Raw genomic sequence first — 22,206 nt, 5'->3', positions numbered from 1 at the left:
TGCTGTCCTATCTTCATCTGCTTAGCCATCTCAGAGAACAGGCATGGAGAGGGAGTGTCTCTCTCATATCTGAAAAAGAAACAAGGGGCTTTCCTTGGCGAGCCTTCCCATCTTTTGTTTGCCCAGCTTTCCCAGTCAGAGACGGTGTTAGTGCAGATGAAGGTCAAGGAGAATCTCAACTCTTTTTTTTTTTTTAAAGAGGGATGTGCAAAGGCTTATAAGTGTTAGTCATAATCTGCTAGGAATTGGTGTACCTAACAAAATGATTCAACACATGAATGTCCCACCTTACTTTAATTAGAAAATGACCAGCCAGAGGAGGTTCTAAAAGTCATTGCAGCACACATTAAGCTTAAGTGACTGGGTTGGTGGCTAGGAAATGCTGTGGTGATGACAGCAGCAGCCACAGAAATATTGCTTTGAAGGTTTGTGATGCTGGCTGGCTATGCAGTGTCTCTTCATCTTGAAATCCTTATTTAAATATAATTTACAGAAACTAAACAATCAGTTTAAATTAAAGCTGAATTCAAATACAAATTAAATGGACCCTAAAAATCATTTAAAATTAATATGTCCAACAGATAAGGTAGGATGTATTAGATTTTTCAAAGATGATCAGCTCTGTGAACAACAGATGGGGCCATTTCAGTTCCTGAAACAGGTTAAGACCAATATGGCTTTACATCCACAATATCCAGTCTTTTATAAACAGTTCTCTTCCTGCCCACCCCCCCCTTCCTTTTTCCTTTAAATAGGAGGAGCTGTCTTTTTTTTTTTTTTTATTCACCTTGTAAAATTCTCTTTTCCCTGAAGCCCTAGACATGGGCAGAACATGACCTAAGAAGAATTTTTGGAATTTTTTTCTTCCTCCTGCATTTTCACTTTTTTTCTTTCGTCTCAAAATGCATTTATTACCAAAGGCACTTTTTTGGAGGGGAAGGTGCAGCAGAGAACCCTAAAACAAAATTCACAGCCTTTTGATTAAGCAAATCAGTGGGAACTCCAAGAAAACTGGAAAATTAAGTAAAGGGTTGATTTGTGTTTTCATATTGGCTGTTACTATAGACTCCATCACAGCATTACGAAAATAGCACAGAAATACCAGGACTTAACAATTAAGGTTAATCACCACAAAAGGGCAAATGAATTCACTAAGCACAAAATTATTATGTGCTTTATTTGGAAGTGTAAAAATTCACATTCATTCTATAAAAACATTTTCCATCATACAGATTGTCCCAAAGACTAAGAAATGCTCACCCAAAGAGCCCACTAGGACATAATGTATCCATGACAAATCTTATTTAACTTTCAGTTTTAAAAGAGGTCTTAATATGTGATTGTTCTTTGAAACATGCTTTAAAGTTAATAAATGAGAAAAAGTTTGGAATATTAAAGTGTGTCATTTTTAAATTTAAAAAAATTGATGCTTCTTGCCTGCTTTAAAAAAGTAAAAGGCAGACATTGAAAAACACAGCTGTTTGAGTTTTGGTGAAAGTTACGATTTTCAACACTTGAGATACAGTTTATGGTACAGATGGTACTCTGGGTATAGCTGAAACAGTAATTGATGGTTTCCATTTGCCTCCTCCTCTATTAGATTCAGAAGAGCAGAATATCTTTTTCCCAAGGCAAGAATTTTTCAGTTTCCAATTACTGCTTATATCAAATAAACAACTCTTCTATCGCATATTCTGTACTTCACCGTGACATGGGTGTTGGCCCTGCTCTCCTTATGACAGGCTTCCCTAGGTTTGAAATAATAGTTTTGGGAAAATCCTACTTCTCAGTACTAACCTGCAGTTTATATAGCCTATCTTCAGGCCAAATAACATATAATTTTTCTTTTAAAATATGAAAACCAAAGTCTTGCATTGCTCCTAGCAAAATTAGCAAAAACAGAAAAACTACGAGGCAAAAATGATAGGCACAAATGTCATATACTTTTAAAAACCCTACTACAGAAATTATTGGAAATATACAGCTATAACCCACATTTTTAGTATATTTTTTAAAATGCTGTTTCAATGATAAATCTGTGATCTGATATTTTCTTCTCACTGACAATTAAATATAAAAACATGAATTTGTAACACACACATACACCTCAATGGTTATAGTGCTCTGCTCCTCTGTTAAACTTTTACTGTACATCCAGACAGTTGTCTTATATGGTCATTTTAGTGCCAACAATAGTAAGTATTTTTAAATCTCAGAGTAAATATAAATGGCAGCCTATGAATTCTGAGTTTGAATTGTGTATAGTTATCAAACATAGAGACTTTTAAAAGGAAAACAGTACTATCACACAGTTGTTAAAGTTTTATATTATAATATATGTTTAGACCAGATAAGGTTTGAATGATAAATCAATTTTTCATCTCCTATTCCAGTAGTCTAAACCTGACATAACCATTTATTTTTAATTCCTCCGTTGATTTTTATTTGGAAAAAAATGAAGTAAAATACTATGTAGATTTCTCTGCTAAATGTTCAGTTATCATATTCTAAGAGTTCATTGGTAGCAATAGCCTCTTCGGGATTTAGATGTAACTATGGTTCAAAATGCCACTGATTAATAAAGTTATTCTGTCAGTTTCACCTTTTAAATTGGCATTTTTTACACAATATACTACTATCCAAAATTTTACTCTAGAAATGATAGCTTTAAGTGAAGTTTGTCATTTATCCAATGTCTGAAGTTGAAGCAGAAAGTTGGAACGCAAAACTATGATAGTTACTTCCTTGCACAACTTGACATATGCTTTTAAGACAAAATAGCATTTATACGACTTTTTGAAGCTTAAAAAGATTTTACTTTTTAAGTTAGATTCGTCTTAATTCCAAGATGTATTCCTAACATTGTTTTTCTAGTCGTTTATATTAACATTTACAAAAAGAGGGGGAAAGCCGGCACTAACAAATTTTCGCACTCTGCTGGTTGAGTCCCGAGGAGAGAGAGGATCAAGAGTTAGGGTTGCTGAGGCACGGTATAGTGTCCCACCCTTTCCCCAAAGATTTCTCAGTACGGGCAGGATTCAATGTGTAGCTCACTTGGAAAGAGTATGTAATACAGTCAGCTCCCACCTCTCAACATTTAAAGTTAAATCTCCAATGCGTTTTCTCCGCCGGAGAAAGCTTTTACTTTCAAGTTTTGTGTGAGTTGGAAACGGTTTTGAACCTAGAATTCACTGGATGCGCTTTGCGAAACCTGTCTGCAGTTTGTGATGCTGAGACAGCGTCACCAGCCACCCACAGACTTGCTACCTGGCCCTCTGACAGCAGAGCCCCGTGGTGGAGCGGAGCTGCTCTCCCGGGCTTACCTGAGCTGCCTGCACCGGGCCGGGCGGGGGCCGGGCCGGGGCCGCTGTCGTGCCGCGCTGCGAGCGGGCTGTGCGCGCTCCGGGAGTCGCCCGAACAATGCGAGCGGGGCGCCGAGCGCGCCCGGCCTATGGGCGTTACGTCACTGCTCTGCCTTATAAGGCGCTCCGCGTGTGCGGCGCGGTCTGCGGGGGCGCCGGTGACCGCGAGACCCTCGGCGGCGGCGGCGCAACAACGCGCCCCGGCTCCCGCGGACGTTCCGGCCGTGTGAACCGACCGTGGGCTCCCGGCTCCCAGCGGAGGGAATGCGCGGTGGGCCGGCGACGCCGGCGCCCTCCTGTCGGGCTAACCAAGTCTCTGGGAGGCAGGGTCGAGCCGCTTATAACTTTTCTCCCTCTGGGTCCCTAAAGCTGTTATTGCTTCAGGAACTTCAGTACACATCCTGTTATCCTTATATAAACTTTGGTAAATTCATTATAATTTTTTTTTCTTTTTGGTTGCTGGGGGTAGGCGGGAGAGGGAAAGAAGTCTGGGGTTTTGTGGCGACATCTCTGGGGGTGCCTTAGACTTCAAACCTCTTTCCTCTTTGTAATGAGTAGGGGTCCTCAGAGGATAGTGTTTTATTTCCTGATGATGTAACTACCAAACAATTCTTCAAGTGATGATGGGAAGGCCAGATGAAATCTTATTTTTTTCAATGGTTTTCCTGAAAGAACCTCCTCTTTCCCCATTTCTGCATGCCTGAGTTTTAACGAAAGCAGTTAAGACTAATTTTTTTGGCCAGGAAAATTTTTTTAAAGACTTTAAATGTTTTGTGCTGTCCTTTCAAGACAATGTATAAAATTAGAACTTTAGAAGCAGTTTTAATGTTTGTTCTCTTCTACCGGCAAACAAAATAAACCAAAACTAACCATGCGAAGAAAAAAGAAATTAGCCAAATATGATTGAATTAAGCATATTATCCTCTAGTATAGGGTAGATTAACTTGTACAAATCCCATTTCTTGTGAATGAGAATTCACCTCTGAATTATATAATGCCTAAAGTTCTAGCCCAGCTATATGAATCTGCTAAATAAATTAGGGACGCGGCATTCTTATTTGCAAGCTTCAGATGAGTAATTTTAGTAGCTTGAGTTCTTTAAAACCTCTTAAAATTACGTTAAAATAGGATTGCTTCCTATTATGATGTATATATGTCTGTAGAATTATTGTTTCCATATGTTTTGTCAAATAGGAATGATGAACATAGTCTGTTTGCTTCTTTGTCTTCGTGTGGAGAAAGGCTGTTTGCAGAGTTGTATGGTTCGTGGAAATGGGGTGGAATAAAGATGCAGGACACAGCATTAAATGTATGTCCTCTTTGCTGAATTGGAGTTCACTTTATCATTCTTCTAGATCACTCTACGTACCTACTAAGAAGCCTAAAGTAAACGTACTCTTGCTTTTCATATACAGTACACCGAGTTTTGTTTGTTTCAGTGTCTCGTTCCCCCTCAACCCCACCCCACGGAGTCTGGCTCTGTTGCCCAGGCTGGAGTGCAGTGGTGCGATCTCTGCTCACTCCAACATCCGCCTCCCAAGTTCAAGCAGCTCTCCTGCCTTAGCCTCCTGAGTAGCTGGGAATGCAGGTGCACGCCCCCACGCCCGGCTAATTTTTGTATTTTTAGTAGAGACGAGATTTCACCATGTTGGCCAGGATGGTCTTGAACTCCTGGCCTCATGATCTGCGTTCCTCGACCTCCCAAAGTGCTGGGATTATAGGCATGAGCCACCATACCCAGCCTCATATACAGTATACTGTTTTAAGAGATTTACTTTCAAGTATACTCAAGAGAATGACGCATACTCTTCAGCCGAACTGAAATTCAATATTTGGTTTGCAGTTATGTCCGAACATTTTGGATGTTGAGTTTGTTCTGTTAGTTTTACCCTTCTGCCCTATGCTTGTGAAGTGCATTATAATCTTTCTAGTCTCCTGTGCTTACCTCATACTCAATAAACATCATTTTTGAGATTTTTCTGCTATGTTTTTTATTACAAGTGAGATAAAATGACTTTTATGAAAGTTGTATGATGCATAAACACCTGAATCTCAGCCCCAAACTGATAATGTACTTTTACCCCAAAGGTAACAGTTTTGTAGCTTGTTTTGTGTCTTATTCCCGCTGATAGGTAATGATAGGTAAATACGTTTCCTAACATTTGACACTACAATTTCTTTCTTTCTCACATGTCCATACTCAAGTTTTGCATTTATTTTCACTCTTTTGACTTGCCAGTTCCCCTATGAAATATGTTAGTATTATTTCCTCCTTTTCTTTTTTTTTTTTTTTTTTTTTTTCTTAAAGACAGGGTTTCACCATGTTGGTCAGGCTGGTCTTGAACTCCCGACCTCAGTTGATCCGCCCGCCTTGGCCTCCAAAGTGCTTGGATTACAGACGTGAGCCACCACGCCCGGCCTATTTCCTCCTTTTCTTTAGCTCTATTCTGAAGGGTAGAGAAGTTGAGTGGACACAAGACTTGTCTAAGGCTCTCTACAAGCAAGAGAAAAGAGGATTAGGGCTTGTCTACTCCTTGTATGCCCTTACTTGATACATTACTTGCCTGGTTACATTACTAGTGTGTTACTCCTGAAACATCCATCTCTTGACCCAGCTATGACTCAGCTTTCCAAGTGAGGTCATGGTATGTGACCACTGTCTTCAGGAACCAATATTAATAGCCCTCGTTTGTTGAACTCTTAGATCATACCCACCACCATCCTTAGTGCTCTTCAAGCATTTCATCATTTAATCTTCACAACACATTTTGGGGTGATATGATGCATACTTTACAGATAAAGACATTTAGAAGGGTCACACAGCTACTGAAGTAAGGATACAGGAATTTAAAGCAATGTTTACATAAATAGCCTTAGTCTTAACGCTTTGCTCAGACTCTCTCAGAGGTGTATTTGGTAAAGGAGCATTCAGATTTAACTGAGAAGTTTCTATCTTTGTTTTCTAGACTGAGTGTTGAACTGGAAAAGCCAAGACTCATCCTCGTTTTTGTTGATTTGTGTATTTACTGACAGTTTTCTGGAGGTGGCAGCAACGTATCTTATTCTAGTAAAATCAGACTATCATGACCGTTTCACCTGAAATGAAAACCAAGGGTTTTGAGGGATCAGGACCTTTATCGGATACAATAGCACCCTGGGTGGTGTATTGCAAACCCCAACCAGTTGTTGGCATTGTGCACCATTGTAGATGTGCACGTAAGTAGATGAGTAGACTTTTATTTCATTCACTCTTTCAACCAAAATTCTTTTTGAGAGGTAATTTTTATTCTTTTGGTTTCAGAAATTCTCTTCATTTCATTTGTGAAATCCTCTTGGTTTCATCTGTGAAAACAGGAGAGTTATGGTCACTGTGCCTCAAAATTGGCTGAGAAAATTTTATTTCCTAACCTTGTATGACTTTCTTTTCATTTTATAACCAGGAATCTCCTACAAATAAGAATATCCACACTCTAAGGTCCTTTCTACAATTAGTAATCTGAATTTATGATCTAAATCAGCACTAGCTTTAAGCTGTTATTTAGAAATTATGCAAAGGAATTTTTCTACCAAGTTTGATTGCTTTCTATTGTGGGAGAAAAAGTTTGTAGGTAACAAAGCTAGAAACAAGGAGGTGTCAACTAGATTTAGCCATATTATGTCAAAAACAGCTTACTGTAGTGTTTCCCTGGTTCAGGCTAATTGTCGGTAGGCCATTGCAATGACCACAGTAACTAGTGTTGTTAGTGAAGTCAGTTGCTACTGACCATAATTACAACATCATCATTACTTAACTTTTAAAAATATGCTGCTGATTACATCAAGCCAGTTCCTCTTTTTGAAATAATTGCTCTTACTTTCTTTCCCTACCTTTCTCTCTCCCTACCTTTGTTTCTTCTTTTGACTGGTCAAGTCTTTCAGCCATCCAAATATACTAAGTGCCAAAGACGCGGCAGTAATTAATAGGATCCTTCTTGCAGCTGCCCACAGTTTTCAGTGCTGGTTCTTTGATCAGTTAAGCGGTGGCGTGCTCTGCTTTCTAGGAGCTCTGCTTTGAGCTATGAGATGGTAATACTAACTTTGAATGTGACGCGTTTATTTCTTTGCCTCTGTGAGATAATATATGTGGAAACGCTGTCATGTACAAAGAAAAACAACAATCATTATGGATCTGGTCCTGTATGAGAAGCTGAACAGAGTGAGGATAGACCCAGGATTGGGAGAGGTATAGCTCCAGGGTCCTGCATTGCTTCAGACTACAGTTGGATTGGCCAGAATATGAGCTTTCAGTGTTTATTCCACACCACACTACCTTCTGCAACCTTACCCGCAGTCTTCTTGGAAAGCAACTTTGCCACTGAGCACTGGGTAACCTTGCCATGGATCCAGTCCTGTGCTTGTTCCTTCTCCTCTGCTGCTACACAACTTAGGACGAAGGCTGAAGGACATGTAGGCAACTGTGAATGTGGAGCCAAAGGGGAAGTGTACAGGAAAAGCACCTTCTCTTTATGTCCTAGACAATCATTTTTCTAATCAACCTCATTTCTTCACACTTCTTTCAGTTCCGTGGGTGCCATTTGTCTGGCTCTGTTTATGTAGGCAGTTGCATGAAATGTTTTCACATCTCCACACTTGTACTTTAGGAGCCTTTAACCAGCAGTTAACTGGTTAAACTTTAATAAACATAAGAACTGCAGTAACTGAATATACATATGGACTGCTGGTCTATATATATTAACCCTCTTCATTTTTATCTGTAGCCTGGATTTCTGGTCCTAGACCCATAGTCCTTGAAGGTTCCAGAAGCCTTCCAATTATTTTACGCATACTTCAGCTGACTTTGACTCTAGAACAGTGACATTTGTACCCCTGAGAACTGATTACAGCAGTAGTGTCTGTGTGATGCTAGGGAGTGGGAAGTCCTTTATTATTACAACATTAAAAGGGTGATACTTTGTAGTTTTAAAATAAATTTTAAAACAGTTTTTTTTAATTTTAAAATTAATAGGCACCCTTTGTAATTTGGAAAATGCATAAAAGTAAAAAATTTTACATGTAGTCCTACCACATGGATACTGCCAACTATTAACAATTCAATGTACTGTGTTTCTTTTAGCCTTTTTCTAAGCATTTGTAAAGCAATATTGTTTTCATAGTGTGGATGTACCCTGTATCTGTATCTACGTGTGTGTGTGTATATGTATTATGTTTCTTTTTGCCTTTATTATATATTTCTTTTTTTTTTTTTTTTTTTTTTTTTGGGACGGAGTTTCACTCTCCTTACCCAGGCTGGAGTGCAATGGCGCGATCTCGGCTCACTGCAACCTCCGCCTCCTGGGTTCAGGCAATTCTCCTGCCTCAGCTTCCTGCCTAGCTGGGATTACAGGCACGCGCCACCATGCCCAGCTAATTTTTTGTATTTTTAGTAGAGACGGGGTTTCACCGTGTTGACCAGGATGGTCTCGATCTCTTGACCTTATTATATATTTCTTAATCAAGTTAGTGGCTTTTCCATAGACACTGGGTCATTTGAAAGCACATATTTACGTATTCTCCCTAGCATTGGTGGTCACAAAGTCAACCACTGCCTGTTGGCCCCCTAACATTGCCATGGTTTTGTTCCTCATCAGACGAAGCAAGGAAGCCTATTTAATAAGGAATCATCTGTTGGCAAGAGACTTCCCACTCTTGATTTACAGAGAATGCCATGAGTTGGCGATGGACTCTAGTAAGCATGCTAGTCGGTGAGTAGAATGACTTGGAGAGAATGAAGAACTGATAATAGATGCCACCATAAGATTATTAAATGCGAAGCAGGAAAAGTCTGTTATTTAGGTCTAGTCCATTTGCTTATTTATTCCTACAAACATTTGTGTTTCCTTGGTAACTAATAATAGTTTTGAGAAAATGTTGAACTCACAAGTATTACTGCAGAAGTGAAAAAAAACCTCAAATCACAGAAATTAGAGACGGAAAAGACCTATTAGGTCATCTTCCCTGTCCCTTGCCAGTACAGACTGTTCTCAGTGCTTTGTTCAGTCCATTTTTTTAAAGGGACCTTCTCAAATAATTTGTACCCTATCCTTTTTTTTTTTTTTTTTTGAGACAGAATCTCACTCTGTTGCCCAGGCCGGAGTGCAATGGCGCGATCGTAGCTCACTGCAACCTTCACTCTCTGGGTTCAAGCAGTTCTCCTAGCTCACTGCAACCTTCACTCTCTGGGTTCAAGCAGTTCTCCTGCCTCAGCCGCCTGAGTAGCTGGGATTACACGCATGTGCTACCACGCCCAGCTAATTTTTGTACTTTTAGTAAAGACGGGGTTTTATCATGTTGGCCAGGCTGGTCTTGAACACCTGACCTCAGGTGATCCGCTTGCCTCAGCCTCCTAACGTGCTGGGACAACAGGCATGAGCCACTGCGCCTGGCCCATCTCTTTTAAGTAATACATTTTTAAAGAAACCACTGACAGATTTTCCCAGGTAGATGTGGAGCTTGATTTCAGGGTAAATATTTGCAGAGAAAGACCTGTGGATTCAAAGTACAATTGAACAAGTTTTATTAGTTGGAAGTCATTGGAATAGCTTAGGAAGTCTTTGGAATAGTTGACCAACTGAGAGAACAGTTGGGTAAACTGCATTTATATGTTTTCTTTTATCTCTGGAACTCAGAGCAATTCCTGAGCATAAATTTTAATCATAAACTTCTAGACTCATTGAAATGGGCTTAGAAAGCCTGAGAACACAAAGCACTAGGAAGTAAAAAAGTAAAACTATTCCTTCTAAGATGATTTTTATCAAAAATACATTTTATAATATCCCTTTCTATTCCTAACTCTGCTTTGTCCATTATTTACATAGTCAACTGCTTGATATAAAGGTGGCTTCTAACTGTAAAATCCTTTCCTTCTGTTTGACAACTTCTTCCAGACTCTAGAAGGACAGTCTAAAACTGTCTCTTAGAAGCAGTCAGTGGTGGTGGTAAGACTGAATCCTCCACTTCCTCATATAATGGCTGAAAATGTTTTCACTGAGAAAAATAATGAACTAGGCCGGGCACAGTGGCTCATGCCTGTTATCTCAGCACTTTAAGAGGCTGAGGTGGGTGGATCACGAGGTCAGGAGTTCGAGACCAGCCTGGCCAACATGGTAAAACCCCGTCTCTACCAAAAATACTAATATCAACCAGGTGTGATGGCGTGCACCTGTAATCTCAGCTACTTGGGAAGATGAGGCCGGAGAATCACTTAAACCAGAGAGGTGGAGGTTGCAGTGAGCCAAGATTGCACCACTGCACTCCAGCCTGGGCTACAGCAAGACTCCATCTCAAAAAAAAAAAAAAAAGAGAACAAATTAAGACTAAAAAATGTGCTTAGAGTTTCATTAAGGAGAATGATCCTTTCAGAAACTCACATTTTAGGGTGTAAAAGGCCTTAGAAAACATCTAATCTTACTGCCACTCTCTGTTCCCCATTTTTAAATAGATGAGATAACTGGAGCTCAGAGAGGTTAAGGGACTTGCCCCAAGGTCACACAGTAAATTGGTGACCCAGTCACTCTGTTTTCTGGGACTGAATGTTTCTTTTGGGAAACATGAAAAAATGGAATAAACAGTGTGATTAGTATCTAAAATCCCAATAGTATAATAATGTATCTAGCTTAAACTACCTGCAAAACTAATTTGGAATATTAATGAGCTAGTTATCTACTTTATGGATTAGAAATGCCATCTTTTGTTGCATTTGTTTTAAATTGGAGATCTGTAGATTGCTAGTTGTTATCTCAAGCCACTAAGATTGGCCACATGTTGGCAATTCTAGTCAAAAACCTAATGGAGATGTCTGAACTTATAAATTTCTATGTTATCATTTAACACTATTATCTCGCATGCTTGCCAATCGGTGGTTCTGCACATGAGAAATTCTATTATAATTTATATCATTAACCATCCAGTCTTCCTCATAAAATATAGATTTGGAAGACATGTCAAAAGTCAGGTGTCTACCCTTCGATTGAATTCTCTCTCAAAATTTCAATGTTTTGTCCAAGAATTGGTACGTGCACAGTCTGGCTGTCATTAATCCGTGCTGAACAGCTCCAGAGATTTTTCACTTCCCCGACAAGCCCATTCCATTCCAAACTGAAAACTGGCTGCTTCTAACTTCCACTCATTGTTCTTGATCTTTCCATGAAGCCATGTGGAACAAATGCATTGCTTTGACATAAAAGCCTTTTAAATATTTGAAAAGTTTGTCTTGAAACTTCAGTTACTCCTATATTATATCATTTTAGTCTTTTCACACTCTGTGTCCAAAGGTTGGTGCTTAGAATGAATAAGTTATTTCAGCATGATTATTTCAGCATTATCAGAGTGATGCTCCTGTTTTATAGACTGTGTGAGTGGGTGTGTGGGGAGTTGTATAAACATAGATTTTCTTACCATTTTAGACAACCATATCACACTGTTGAGTCAGAGCTTACTGATAATCAGTCTTCTAATGAACAGCCACACACCTAAGTTTTGTCATCATGTACTGCTTCTGTGATAATCTGGGGTAATCACTTCTATCCTATACTGGTTTTGTTTGTATGACTTCATTGTTATAATAATAACAAAAACAACAACTTTGACCCCTGTAATAACCCTATGGGATAGATAACTGAGGAACAGAGAAGTTAGGTAATTTGCCTAAGTTCCCAGAGTTAGAGAATGATGGTGCCAGGGTTTGAACTTCATCCTGACTTCAGCAACTTCTGTGGAAAATCACACTCAGTGTTTTGTAGTAAGATTTGGATATAGGGGATAAACAATATTAACAGAGAGTTATGGAGCTTTGTACTTCTCTCATCTGCCACTTAGTTCATTGGGCTTGAACTATGGGCTGGGTGAGTGAGAATGGATCTTGGAGGTTACCTAGTTAGCACCCCTTATAGTTCATGAAACTAAGACCCAGGCTGTGCAGTAGCCCGTTCAAGGATATGCAGATGGGAAGAGCTCAAGCCAGAATGCAGTGCTTTTTTTACTGAAGAATTCTAAAATGTTTCTGCTTCACGTAATATCCTTTCTCTGTCTTTTCCCCTTCTTTCTCCTTGTTTTCTCTTCCTTTTTATTTATGGTGCTATCAGTGTAGCACCGTAAATAAAAAGGAAGTGAGCCACAAGATCACGTGGAATCCTACCACGCCGTGTTTTAAACTATGTTCATGCATTGCCAACTTTTGAATCTGTAAGTTTTTTAACTTTATCTTGTTAGATTATGACATAGATTTAAAGAATCTCATCAAAAAAATAATGAATCTCATCAAGTGTATTGATTTAAGCTTCACAGCTCAAATATGGAAACTCCATAAAGAAGTTCCAGGGAGTGGAAAGGAAAGGGAAAGAAATTGCTGTCATTAGGCTGGGCGCGGTGGCTCACGCCTGTAATCCCAGCACTTTGGGAGGCCGAGGCGGGTGGATCACGAGGTCAAGAGATCGAGACCATCCTGGTCAACACGGTGAAACCCCGTCTCTACTAAAACTACAAAAAATTAGCTGGGCATGGTGGCGTGTGCCTGTAATCCCAGCTACTCAGGAGGCTGAGGCAGGAGAATTGCCTGAACCCAGGAGGCGGAGGTTGCGGTGAGCCGAGATCGCGCCATTGCACTCCAGCCTGGGTAACAAGAGCGAAACTCCGTCTCAAAAAAAAAAAAAGAAATTGCTGTCATTTAAGAGCCTACTGTATGTCAGTGACTCTGCCCACCTGCTGTCTCTGATATCTAAACTTCTTCCCACTTTATGGGATTCTGTATGAGGACCAGCACAATACCCTGCACAAAGTGGGCATTCTGCAAACCTAAAGAATGAGGAAATGAATGAAAGGAAATGCTTTGAATTCAGCAGAAGAAAGAGATAACAATCGTATGCGAACTACTCCCACCTACTGCCTATCGACTTTCAGCTTTCAGTTCATTTTTGCGCAATTTATTTCACAACTATTGAGGCACATGTGTATACAGGATATCATGGAATGCTGTTTACAGCTACAGATTTTGGTGCTTGTACTTTTGAAACAGGTAAATACTGAGAAGGCCTGGGTCCAGAAGTTATTTTTTCCTTCAATTAATCAGGTTTCTTTACTTCCTTGACCACAAATATTTGCTAAGGAAATGTCTTCTTTGGGGTGGTGTTTAACCGTGCAAGTGGGGGAAACTGTGCCATGATACTACTCTGACAGCCCATGGACCTGAAGAATAAAAACTGCAGCAGCAGAGTTTCCTTTCAGCAGTCAACTGTAGGCTCAGTCACTTCTTGACAAAACAAAATAGTGCTGATTTCTTTTTAAACATAATCAGTTCTAATGGAAACTAATCTAGCTGAGCTTGGAAATGCACAGAAGCAGCCTTCAGTCACCATTAAGGCTACTGCCCTAGTAATACCATAGAGACTCTCTCAACCCACTTACTTATATTGGATGCTTGTAGGGCTATTTGATAGGGATCTGGTGTTGACTGTCAATGACTTCCACTTTGAGATTTATCTCCAAGTGCTGATTATATTGTAAGATTCAATCAATAGTGTGTAAGATCAATCAATGTAGTGTAAGAAGCACAAGCTTATCTTACTATTGCTAATTTGTCCCATTACTAGATTATGCCCCTTAGAGTTATGATTATCTTAGGACTAGCCCCATTATATTTTTTTGTCTTGCCCGTTTTGGGCAAAAAATAAAATTTCTTTGTAAAATTCAAGGATTTAAAACTTAGCACAAGTTCAAGTTCATAAACTTACTTTGATACTTCTTTATTTCCTTTTTTAAAGTACATCAGTAGACTTACAATATAAAAGTGGCTTAGAGTTCACTTGACCTCTGAAAGGTGCTGAGTTACTTTTGGCTAAAAACAATATTTGTCTGGCTGGGCGCGGTGGCTCAAGCCTGTAATCCCAGCACTTTGGGAGGCCGAGGCGGGTGGATCACGAGGTCAAGAGATCGAGACCATCCTGGTCAACATGGTGAAACCCCATCTCTACTAAAAAAAAAAAATACAAAACATTAGCTGGGCATGGTGGCGCGTGCCTGTAATCCCAGCTACTAAGGAGGTTGAGGCAGAAGAATTGCCTGAACCCAGGAGGCGGAGGTTGCGGTGAGCTGAGATGGCGCCATTGCACTCCAGCCTGGGTAACAAGAGCGAAACTCCGTCTGAAAAAAAAAAAACAATATTTGTCTATCTATACCTCTGTCAACTGTTTGTGGCTATTATATGGTGAAACTTTGTGGAACAGATGTCTAACTTTCTCCCTTCTTCCCTCCTGTCTGCCCAAAACACACACATACACACACACACACACACACACACACACAGACTTGAAGGCTTTTGTGTACATTTACCACCTACTACAAGAAATGAAGAACAATACAACTGAGCTCTGTAGATCTAGAATGGGGAATCTACTTCCCAAAGGCTGTATGCGATATCTTTTCATCGAGTCATGGTGACCTCCAACAACTCGTATCACTTTTTGTGCATCAGGATATTTCTGATTAAAAATCCACCACGTTTGTTGATAATGTTTGTTCACTATAAAGGAATTGAGTGGATAAAAGAAGTATTACATTTTTCTTTTCAAATCAAGGAAGGTGGAATATTCAAACAAAATATTCAAACAAAACACAGCACACATGCACATGTAGATGAGTGAGAGATGATTTATAGATATATGAGAGTTAGTCCTACTGTATTCTTTTAAGACATATTCAGCAACTATTTGTTGTATACCTTCTATGTGCTTATCACTATGCTGAGTTCCTGGTAATAAGGGGAATGAGTGTAAAGCAGGGGTGTCTAATCTTTTGGCTGCCCTGGGCCACATTGGAAGAAGAATTCTCTTGTGCCACACATAAAATACACTTAACACTAACGATGCCTGATTAGCTTTAAAACAAAAATGCAAAAAAAAATCTTATGTTTTAAGAAAGTTTATGAATTTGTGTTAGGCTACGTTCAGAGCCGTCCTGGGCCACCTGCAATGCATGGGCCATAGCTAGGACAAGTTTAGTGTACAGCGCATCCCTGCCCAGATTTTGGAGGGGTAGATATGACAAACAAAAGAACAAAGGCCAAAAAACAACACTCAATTAAGATCTTAAATTGGGTAAAGTAAGAATATTTTTAAAGTATCAGTTAGAGGCAGCATGGTGGCTCATGCCTGTAATCCCAGCAGTTTGGGAGGCTGAGGTGGGCAGATCACTGGAGATCAGGAGTTCGAAACCAGCTTGGCCAACATGGTGAAACCCGTCTCTACTAGAAACCCGTCTCTACTAAAAATACAAAAATTAGCTGGTCATGGTGACAGGTGCCTATAATCCTAGCTACTCAGGAGGCTGAGGTAGGACCTGGAAAGTGGAGGTTGCAGTGAGCCAAGATCATGCAAATGCACTCTAGCCTGGGTGACAGAGTGAGACTCTGTCTCAAAAAACAAAACAAAAAAAAAGTATCAGGCCTAGAAATATCTGATAGATCTTCATTGAAGTTAAAGTTCATTTGGAACTTGGAGGGTAAATAAGGCATTCTAGGAAGCAGAATGGCAGAACAAAAGAACCTGAATTTACTATAGCCACCGACTGGCTCTCACAGAGCACAGCTGGGCCTCTGCAGGCAGTTGTGCATGTGGTGGATATCACAGCCATGGTTGAGAGGTCACATAAGAAGGGTCCAGGCTATGAATAGGTCTTAAAATTCAAGTAGTGGGGTCTGGGTTTTAACTTCATGTTATAGACCGTAGGGTGCCATTAGCAGCTTTTGAGCAGTTGAGTAATATACTGAAAGCAGTTTTAAATGAATCATGGCATTGTTAGAAATTTTTTTTAATTTCATATATATAAGTGCAATATATTCATATGAAATAGAACTAGGAATACCCAGTTATATAATACCCAGATTTATATATTTTTTGTTTGTTTGTTTGTTTTGTTTTTTGAGACAGGGCCTCATTCTGTCGCCCAGGCTGTAGTATAGTGGCACAATCATGGGTCACTGCAGCCTTGACCTGAGTCGAAGATAGTTTCCTCTGGAGAGGATTTCCATTTGTTTGTGCCAGATGCCAAGGGGTATTTTCAGTCTAAAATCTTTTTAAACTAAATTTTATACCCAGGATTTTTGGGATGCTTTTGTTTTGTTTTGTTTTGTTTTTTTCAGACCACCCAGTTAGTATGAATCTGCAAATTCTCATGTGCACTAGCTTGTTAGTATACATTCTCAGTGGAGTTTATTTTCCCTCTAACTCCCAATGCCATAGTTCATGGAAAGCAGTTTTCCTTGCAGTCCCTTAGAGGTTGATTTTGTTTCTAAATTACCCTTCCATCTGGGTAATGTGGGTATTTCCATCTGGGTACTCTGACAGTTTAGTTCTTTGAAATCTCTGCTTTATGTGGGGCTGGGAGGATCCTTGGCCTTGTACTTTGTCTATATGCCCTACGATGTCATGAAAACTAAAATTTAAGTTTATAGAGTTCAAAAAAAATTCTGAAAGCAAAAACTAGCTTTGGTGCTTTGCTTACCTTTGTAGGTTTTCACTTTCATTCAGTCTTTGGCTTTGAATATTCCTAATATTACTTGCCATCTTATGGATGTATTTTCAATTGTATATATTTTATTTTGCATTTTAATATGTGTTAGGTTTTTTGTTCTTTTGGGTTTTTTGTTTGTTTGTTTTGGTGAGACAATAGCTTAGGGTAGCTGATCCATTTCACCATCAGCAATGGACATTAGAACAATAGTAATCTCATACTGAAAATCTGCCTGAAAACTACACAAGAAATGTCTAAAAGGAAATATTTCAAATTAAGAAATGGAGTTTTAGCTTAACTCAGTAAAGACTTTCATCGCAGCATTTCCATTCATTGCTTAGCTTACTAATAAGCCACCAGTGATTTTTCAGTTGCCTAATCATATAAACATTGTATCCAATATAAGGTCCAGTCATTAACAAAACCACACATTTTAAGTTCTAGTCTTTCTTAGGTCTACATGTTAATAGAATAACCAGTCTGTTATCTAGAATAGCTATGATCCACCAACACTTATTATTTAAATTTCTATTAAATCTAATATAATAATTCTTCTGATTTTTCAGTTGTTACTTCTTAGTTCAGGCAAGCACATTAGTCAGAGCCTGATGTAAAGAGGGATGGTCTAAGAGCTTCTTCTATGCTTTTATCAAACCTTTGTGAGAAATAGAATATTGTTGAATGTGAATTGATGCCACTTTGAGGATGGCATCTTGAATTAAGAAGCTCTCTTCATAGGACACTAGGCAAGTCTCCAGTTTTGTATAGAGTACCATGTAATGTAAGAGGGCTTCACATCTTTGAAGAATTCCCAGGATATGCCAACTTTAAACTATTGGCCTTCACTGAGAACTGCCATGAAAGAAGTGCCCTGGCTTCTCCAAGTGGTCCAGAATGCGAGTAACCAAAAAATGATACTTTGGCTAGGAGGTGTCCAGCTTTCATCATCCAAAAACCTGAACTCCCATGGACTCAAACAATAGTGAAATATATCAGCACACAACAAAAAATCCAGCCTTGGGGCAGGTTCTAGACATAGCATGTTGCCTCTCACTCTCTGGTTCTTGTGTCTTTGGTCTCTTCCCCTTAATGGCTTCATTGTCACATTGGTAGCAAGATGACCTTGCTAGTTCCAGGCTTCTCATCCAAACCTGCAACACCCAGAGGTGGAGAAGGTTCCATCTCTTCTGATGTCTCTTTAGGAGCCAGGAAGCCTTTACCATAAGCTCTCCCCTGAATTCCACTCCATCTCACCCACCCATGAAGACTTGCCCTTGTGCCATATTGTCTGGAACTGCCAAAGGGAAAGAGAATAACATGACTAGCTTCTAAATCAATGAGATTTTATCCCTTACCTAAGCATAGGTCAAGTTCACGTCAATCATGTAGGCTCAATGGATTATTCTAAGTTCTTTTTTACATAAATTCTAAGCATACTATTGGCCTGTAATTTTCTTCACAAAGAATATGAGGACCCCATTGGTACCTAGCCCCCAAAACAGAGCTGAATTAGAAGTAATCAGGACGGTGACTGGAGGAGGAGTGGTAATGCCTTGCCAAGATGAAAGCAGGATGCTCTGTGTATGTGTTCTCTCAAGTGTGACTGGGAGGAAATCTGGGAATTTTTAGAACACTGCTTTCAGGTATCTCAGTTTCCAGTAACAACATTGGCATCTGGACCTTTTTAATAGGCATTTAGTAACAGTACAAAATATTATTGCCGTGCGTGGTGGCTCACGCCTGTAATCCCAGCACTTTGGGAGGCTGAGGCAGGCAGTTCACAAGGTCAAGAGATCAAGACCATCCTGGCCAACAGGGTGAAACCCCGTCTCTACTAAAAAATACAAAAATTAGTGGGTGTGGTGGCGCGCACCTGTAGTCCCAGCTACTCGGGAGGCTGAGGCAGGAGAACTGCTTGAACCCAGGAGGCGGAGATTGCAGTGAGCCGAGACTGCGCCACTGCGCTCCAGCCTGGTGCCTGGCGACAGAGCAAGACTCTGTTTCAAAAAATATGTATATATATTATTGTTCATTTTATAGAATTTGAATAAATTCTTCTCCTCAATCCAAGACTAGATTCTGACTTTTTAAGGTGTGAGGTTTTATGGATCTTTTTTCTGTCATGTAGATATCTAAGAATTGTGTCATTTGTTTGACAAAGCAGATAGCTAATTCCTTTAGATTAAGTCATCAAAGTTGGCTATTTTAAAGTAACCTTCAATTGCTTTAATCTTCGTAACTGTTTATGCTCTACAGAAAGTTTATTTTTCTGTGGCGAAAGGAATAGAGTTTCAGGCTGATTGAGAATGATTTTTGTTTACAGTATCCCTTTATCAAATAGATAGATATTTTAAAATATCTTTAGGTTTTATTTCCCTCCACCCCAACCCAAGACATTTTGAAGGTAAAAAATCTGGCTCCCCCTTTGCCGATTCCACAAATATTTCTGTGAGTTTCTTTACAGTTTTCTTTTTTTTGAAGCTAGGTGTCCAGATATTCACTATTCATTTATTTTTTATTTATTTTATTTTATTTTATTTTATTTTTTGAGACGGAGCTTCGCTCCTGTTAACCCAGACTGGAGTGCAATGGCACCATCTCGGCTCACTGCAACCTCCGCCTCCTGGGTTCAAGCAATTCTCCTGCCTCAGCCTCCCGAGTAGCTGGGACTACAGGCATGCGCCACCATGCCCAGCTAATTTTTGTATTTTTAGTAGAGACGAGGTTTCACCATGTTGACCAGGATGGTCTTGATCTCTTGACCTTGTGATCCCCCTGCCTTGGCCTCCCAAAATGCTGGGATTACAGGCGTGAGCCACCGCGCCTGGCCTCACTATTCATTTATTAAGCACCTGCTATGTTTTGTTTTGTTTTGTTGTAGTTTTGGAGACAGAGTTTTCCTCTTGCTGCCCAGGCTGGAGTACAATGGCGTGATATCAGCTCACTGCAATCTCCACCTCCCAGGTTCAAGTAATTCTCCGGCCTCAGCCTCCCAAGTAGCTGGGATTATTGGCACCCACCACCACGCCTGGCTAATTTTTTGTATTTTTAGTAGAGACAGGATTTCACTATGTTGGCCAGGGTGGTCTAGAACCTGCTATGTTAAGTGAGATACATTTTGGAGGAAGAAAGCCAGTTAACATAGAACCAGCATGTAGTAGACTTCAGTAAACTTTCTTTTCTCTCCGCTGTGATACTCAAAGTTTTTTTGTGTGATGTTGTAGAAAGTAAGACAAATCTGCTTTAAGACAATTACAGCTAGGAATTGACTTTAACAAAAAGTTAAAATTCTAGAATAGTAGCAATTTAACGAAGTATTTTTGTAGTAGCTTCAAAATATATAACCTGGCTTATTGATGCTTCTTACTAGAAAAGTTAACCTTGAAGATGTTGCTTTCCCCAAGTACTGAAGAAGATTACTATTACCTCTTGTGGAAATAGAAAAGGAGATAGGATGGTTAAAAACTAAGTTGATTACACACGATTCATAAAGAAAGTGCTCTTTCAGTGCAGAGGGAGATCTGTATCTGAAAACCTGTAACAGAAGGTGGCACTTAGGAGTTCAAGTGAAGGTTTGCCTCATTTGTTCATCTGTTGCAGATGCCTAAGAAGAGCTAGTCTTGAATCGGCCAGATGTGGAGTTACTGGCCCCATAAGTTTTATATGCTGGTGTGCTGTTCCCTTGTTTCCACTTATAGTTACCACCTTTTTGTTTTGGGTTTGTTTTTTGATACTTTTTAAGTCTCTGTTGCGTTATGATTTCTTTTGCTCATGGAAGAAACATCGGATAATGCTGAATTTACTCTGAATTTATATCTTAGCACAATTTGCTTTCTTATAGCAAGGAGGAAAGCGAATACTTTAAGTTTTAAAATGTAGGAAGTTTACCATCTTGCAGAAAGACTGTTTCAAAGGTTCATTTGTAAGATATTTCCTTATAAAAACATTATTATTATTCAGGGGAGTTGATTCCCAGACTAGCACAAGGAGGCTTACTCAACCCATAATAAAGCTGAAAACCTACATTCAGGCAACTGTGATAGTATGATGATTTGGTAGCATAATAATAGCATAATTCACAAAGTTTATATGTAGTATGGTTATTACAGTATGGAATAGAGAACGATATTCTTGCAAATATATAGACTTCAAGCTATATTTCAGGTCAGCTAGTTTTTTGTGGACTAGCCGGGAGCCTATGTGTTACATAAAACATGATATTTATTAGCAAATATGTTCCAGGTTCCCACTTTGGATTCCAGGTGAATACCTCCCAGTCACATCCATGGCAGCCTTAGGCCAACTACCCTGAAGAAAATTAAGTAGCTCTGGAAATACTCTTGCCCTCCAGGTGCCATCTTTTGAGCAGGGTATAGGCTGGTTTTTTATATAAAAGAGAATGTTCACAAGTCAGGTGTTCATAACGCAGAGAATCCTTATATTTATATATTATGTGGCCAGGATATTTAAATTTAACTGTATTTTATTCTTAGCTGTCTCAGGTTCAAGCATGACAGCATGTTCTTTCTTTTTTTTTTTTTTTGAGACGGAGTTTCGCTCTTGTTACCCAGGCTGGAGTGCAATGGCACGATCTCGGCTCACCGCAACCTCCGCCTCCTGGGTTCAGGCAATTCTCCTGCCTCAACCTCCTGAGTAGCTGGGATTACAGGCACGCGCCACCATGCCCAGCTAATTTTTTGTATTTTTAGTAGAGACGGGGTTTCACCATGTTGACCAGCATGGTCTCGATCTCTTGACCTCGTGATCCACCCGCCTCGGCCTCCCAAAGTGCTGGGATTACAGGCGTGAGCCACCGCGCCTGGCCTGAAGCATGTTCTTATAGGCAACTTGCCGTCACCCATGTTCACTGCTGGAAAAGCTGGAAATATCCCCCTTTAAAGAATGAATCATAACCCAACTAGCTTTACAGCTGGTCTCATATAGTTAGTGCGCTGTCACTCAGCAGGATTTTTTTACTGTATGTCCCATAACATATGAATGGTAATATCTGTGGGTTATTCAAGGTACTGTATTTCCTTCTGCTTGTGGACAAGAGCTTACTTTTTGGCTGATCTCCTTTTGCAGAAGAGGCCAAGTTCCTGGTGGTGTTTGCTGGATAATTTTAAGTAACTGAGTTCATAATAACGTAATGAACCCATGGTAATGTTCCTTAACCTATAGATTGGTTTTCATAAACCAAAACAGAATAATCAATGCAGGTTGAAATAAACGTTCATTTCTTATTATACATATAACACCACACTTCCACACGTTGTCTTCCTTAATCTCCTTCATCTTTATGGAA

The 22,206-nt window shown here is 39.6% G+C and overlaps 2 protein-coding genes and 1 long non-coding RNA gene across 7 annotated transcripts in view; 1 reads left to right on the top strand and 2 right to left on the bottom strand.

Moving 5' to 3' along the window:
- The window catches only part of CMSS1 (cms1 ribosomal small subunit homolog), a 379,426-nt gene that overhangs the window by 63,327 nt on the left and 293,893 nt on the right, over positions 1–22,206 (top strand). The window lies entirely within an intron of this gene.
- The window catches only part of FILIP1L (filamin A interacting protein 1 like), a 298,228-nt gene that overhangs the window by 44,934 nt on the left and 231,088 nt on the right, over positions 1–22,206 (bottom strand). Inside the window, exon 1 of one of the 2 annotated variants that reach the window (XM_032299340.1) lies at positions 3,324–3,448. The exons of the other annotated variant lie outside the window; for it this stretch is intronic. The gene's annotated coding sequence lies outside the window, so the exon portion shown is untranslated. Of the gene's footprint in view, positions 1–3,323; positions 3,449–22,206 lie in introns of those variants that run through there. 2 annotated transcript variants of the gene reach the window in all.
- On the bottom strand, positions 183–22,183 carry LOC116565610. Its single transcript, XR_004275533.1, has 3 exons — positions 22,173–22,183; positions 21,963–21,969; positions 183–714 (listed from the first exon to the last, which is right to left on the bottom strand). It is a non-coding gene; the product is annotated as an uncharacterized LOC116565610 (long non-coding RNA).

Source organism: Sapajus apella, unplaced genomic scaffold (genome assembly GCF_009761245.1).
Source record: "Sapajus apella isolate SASKATOON/1434 unplaced genomic scaffold, GSC_monkey_1.0 scaffold40, whole genome shotgun sequence".
Taxonomy (NCBI): Eukaryota; Metazoa; Chordata; class Mammalia; order Primates; family Cebidae; genus Sapajus; species Sapajus apella.
This window is presented reverse-complemented; position numbering and strand designations above follow the sequence as displayed.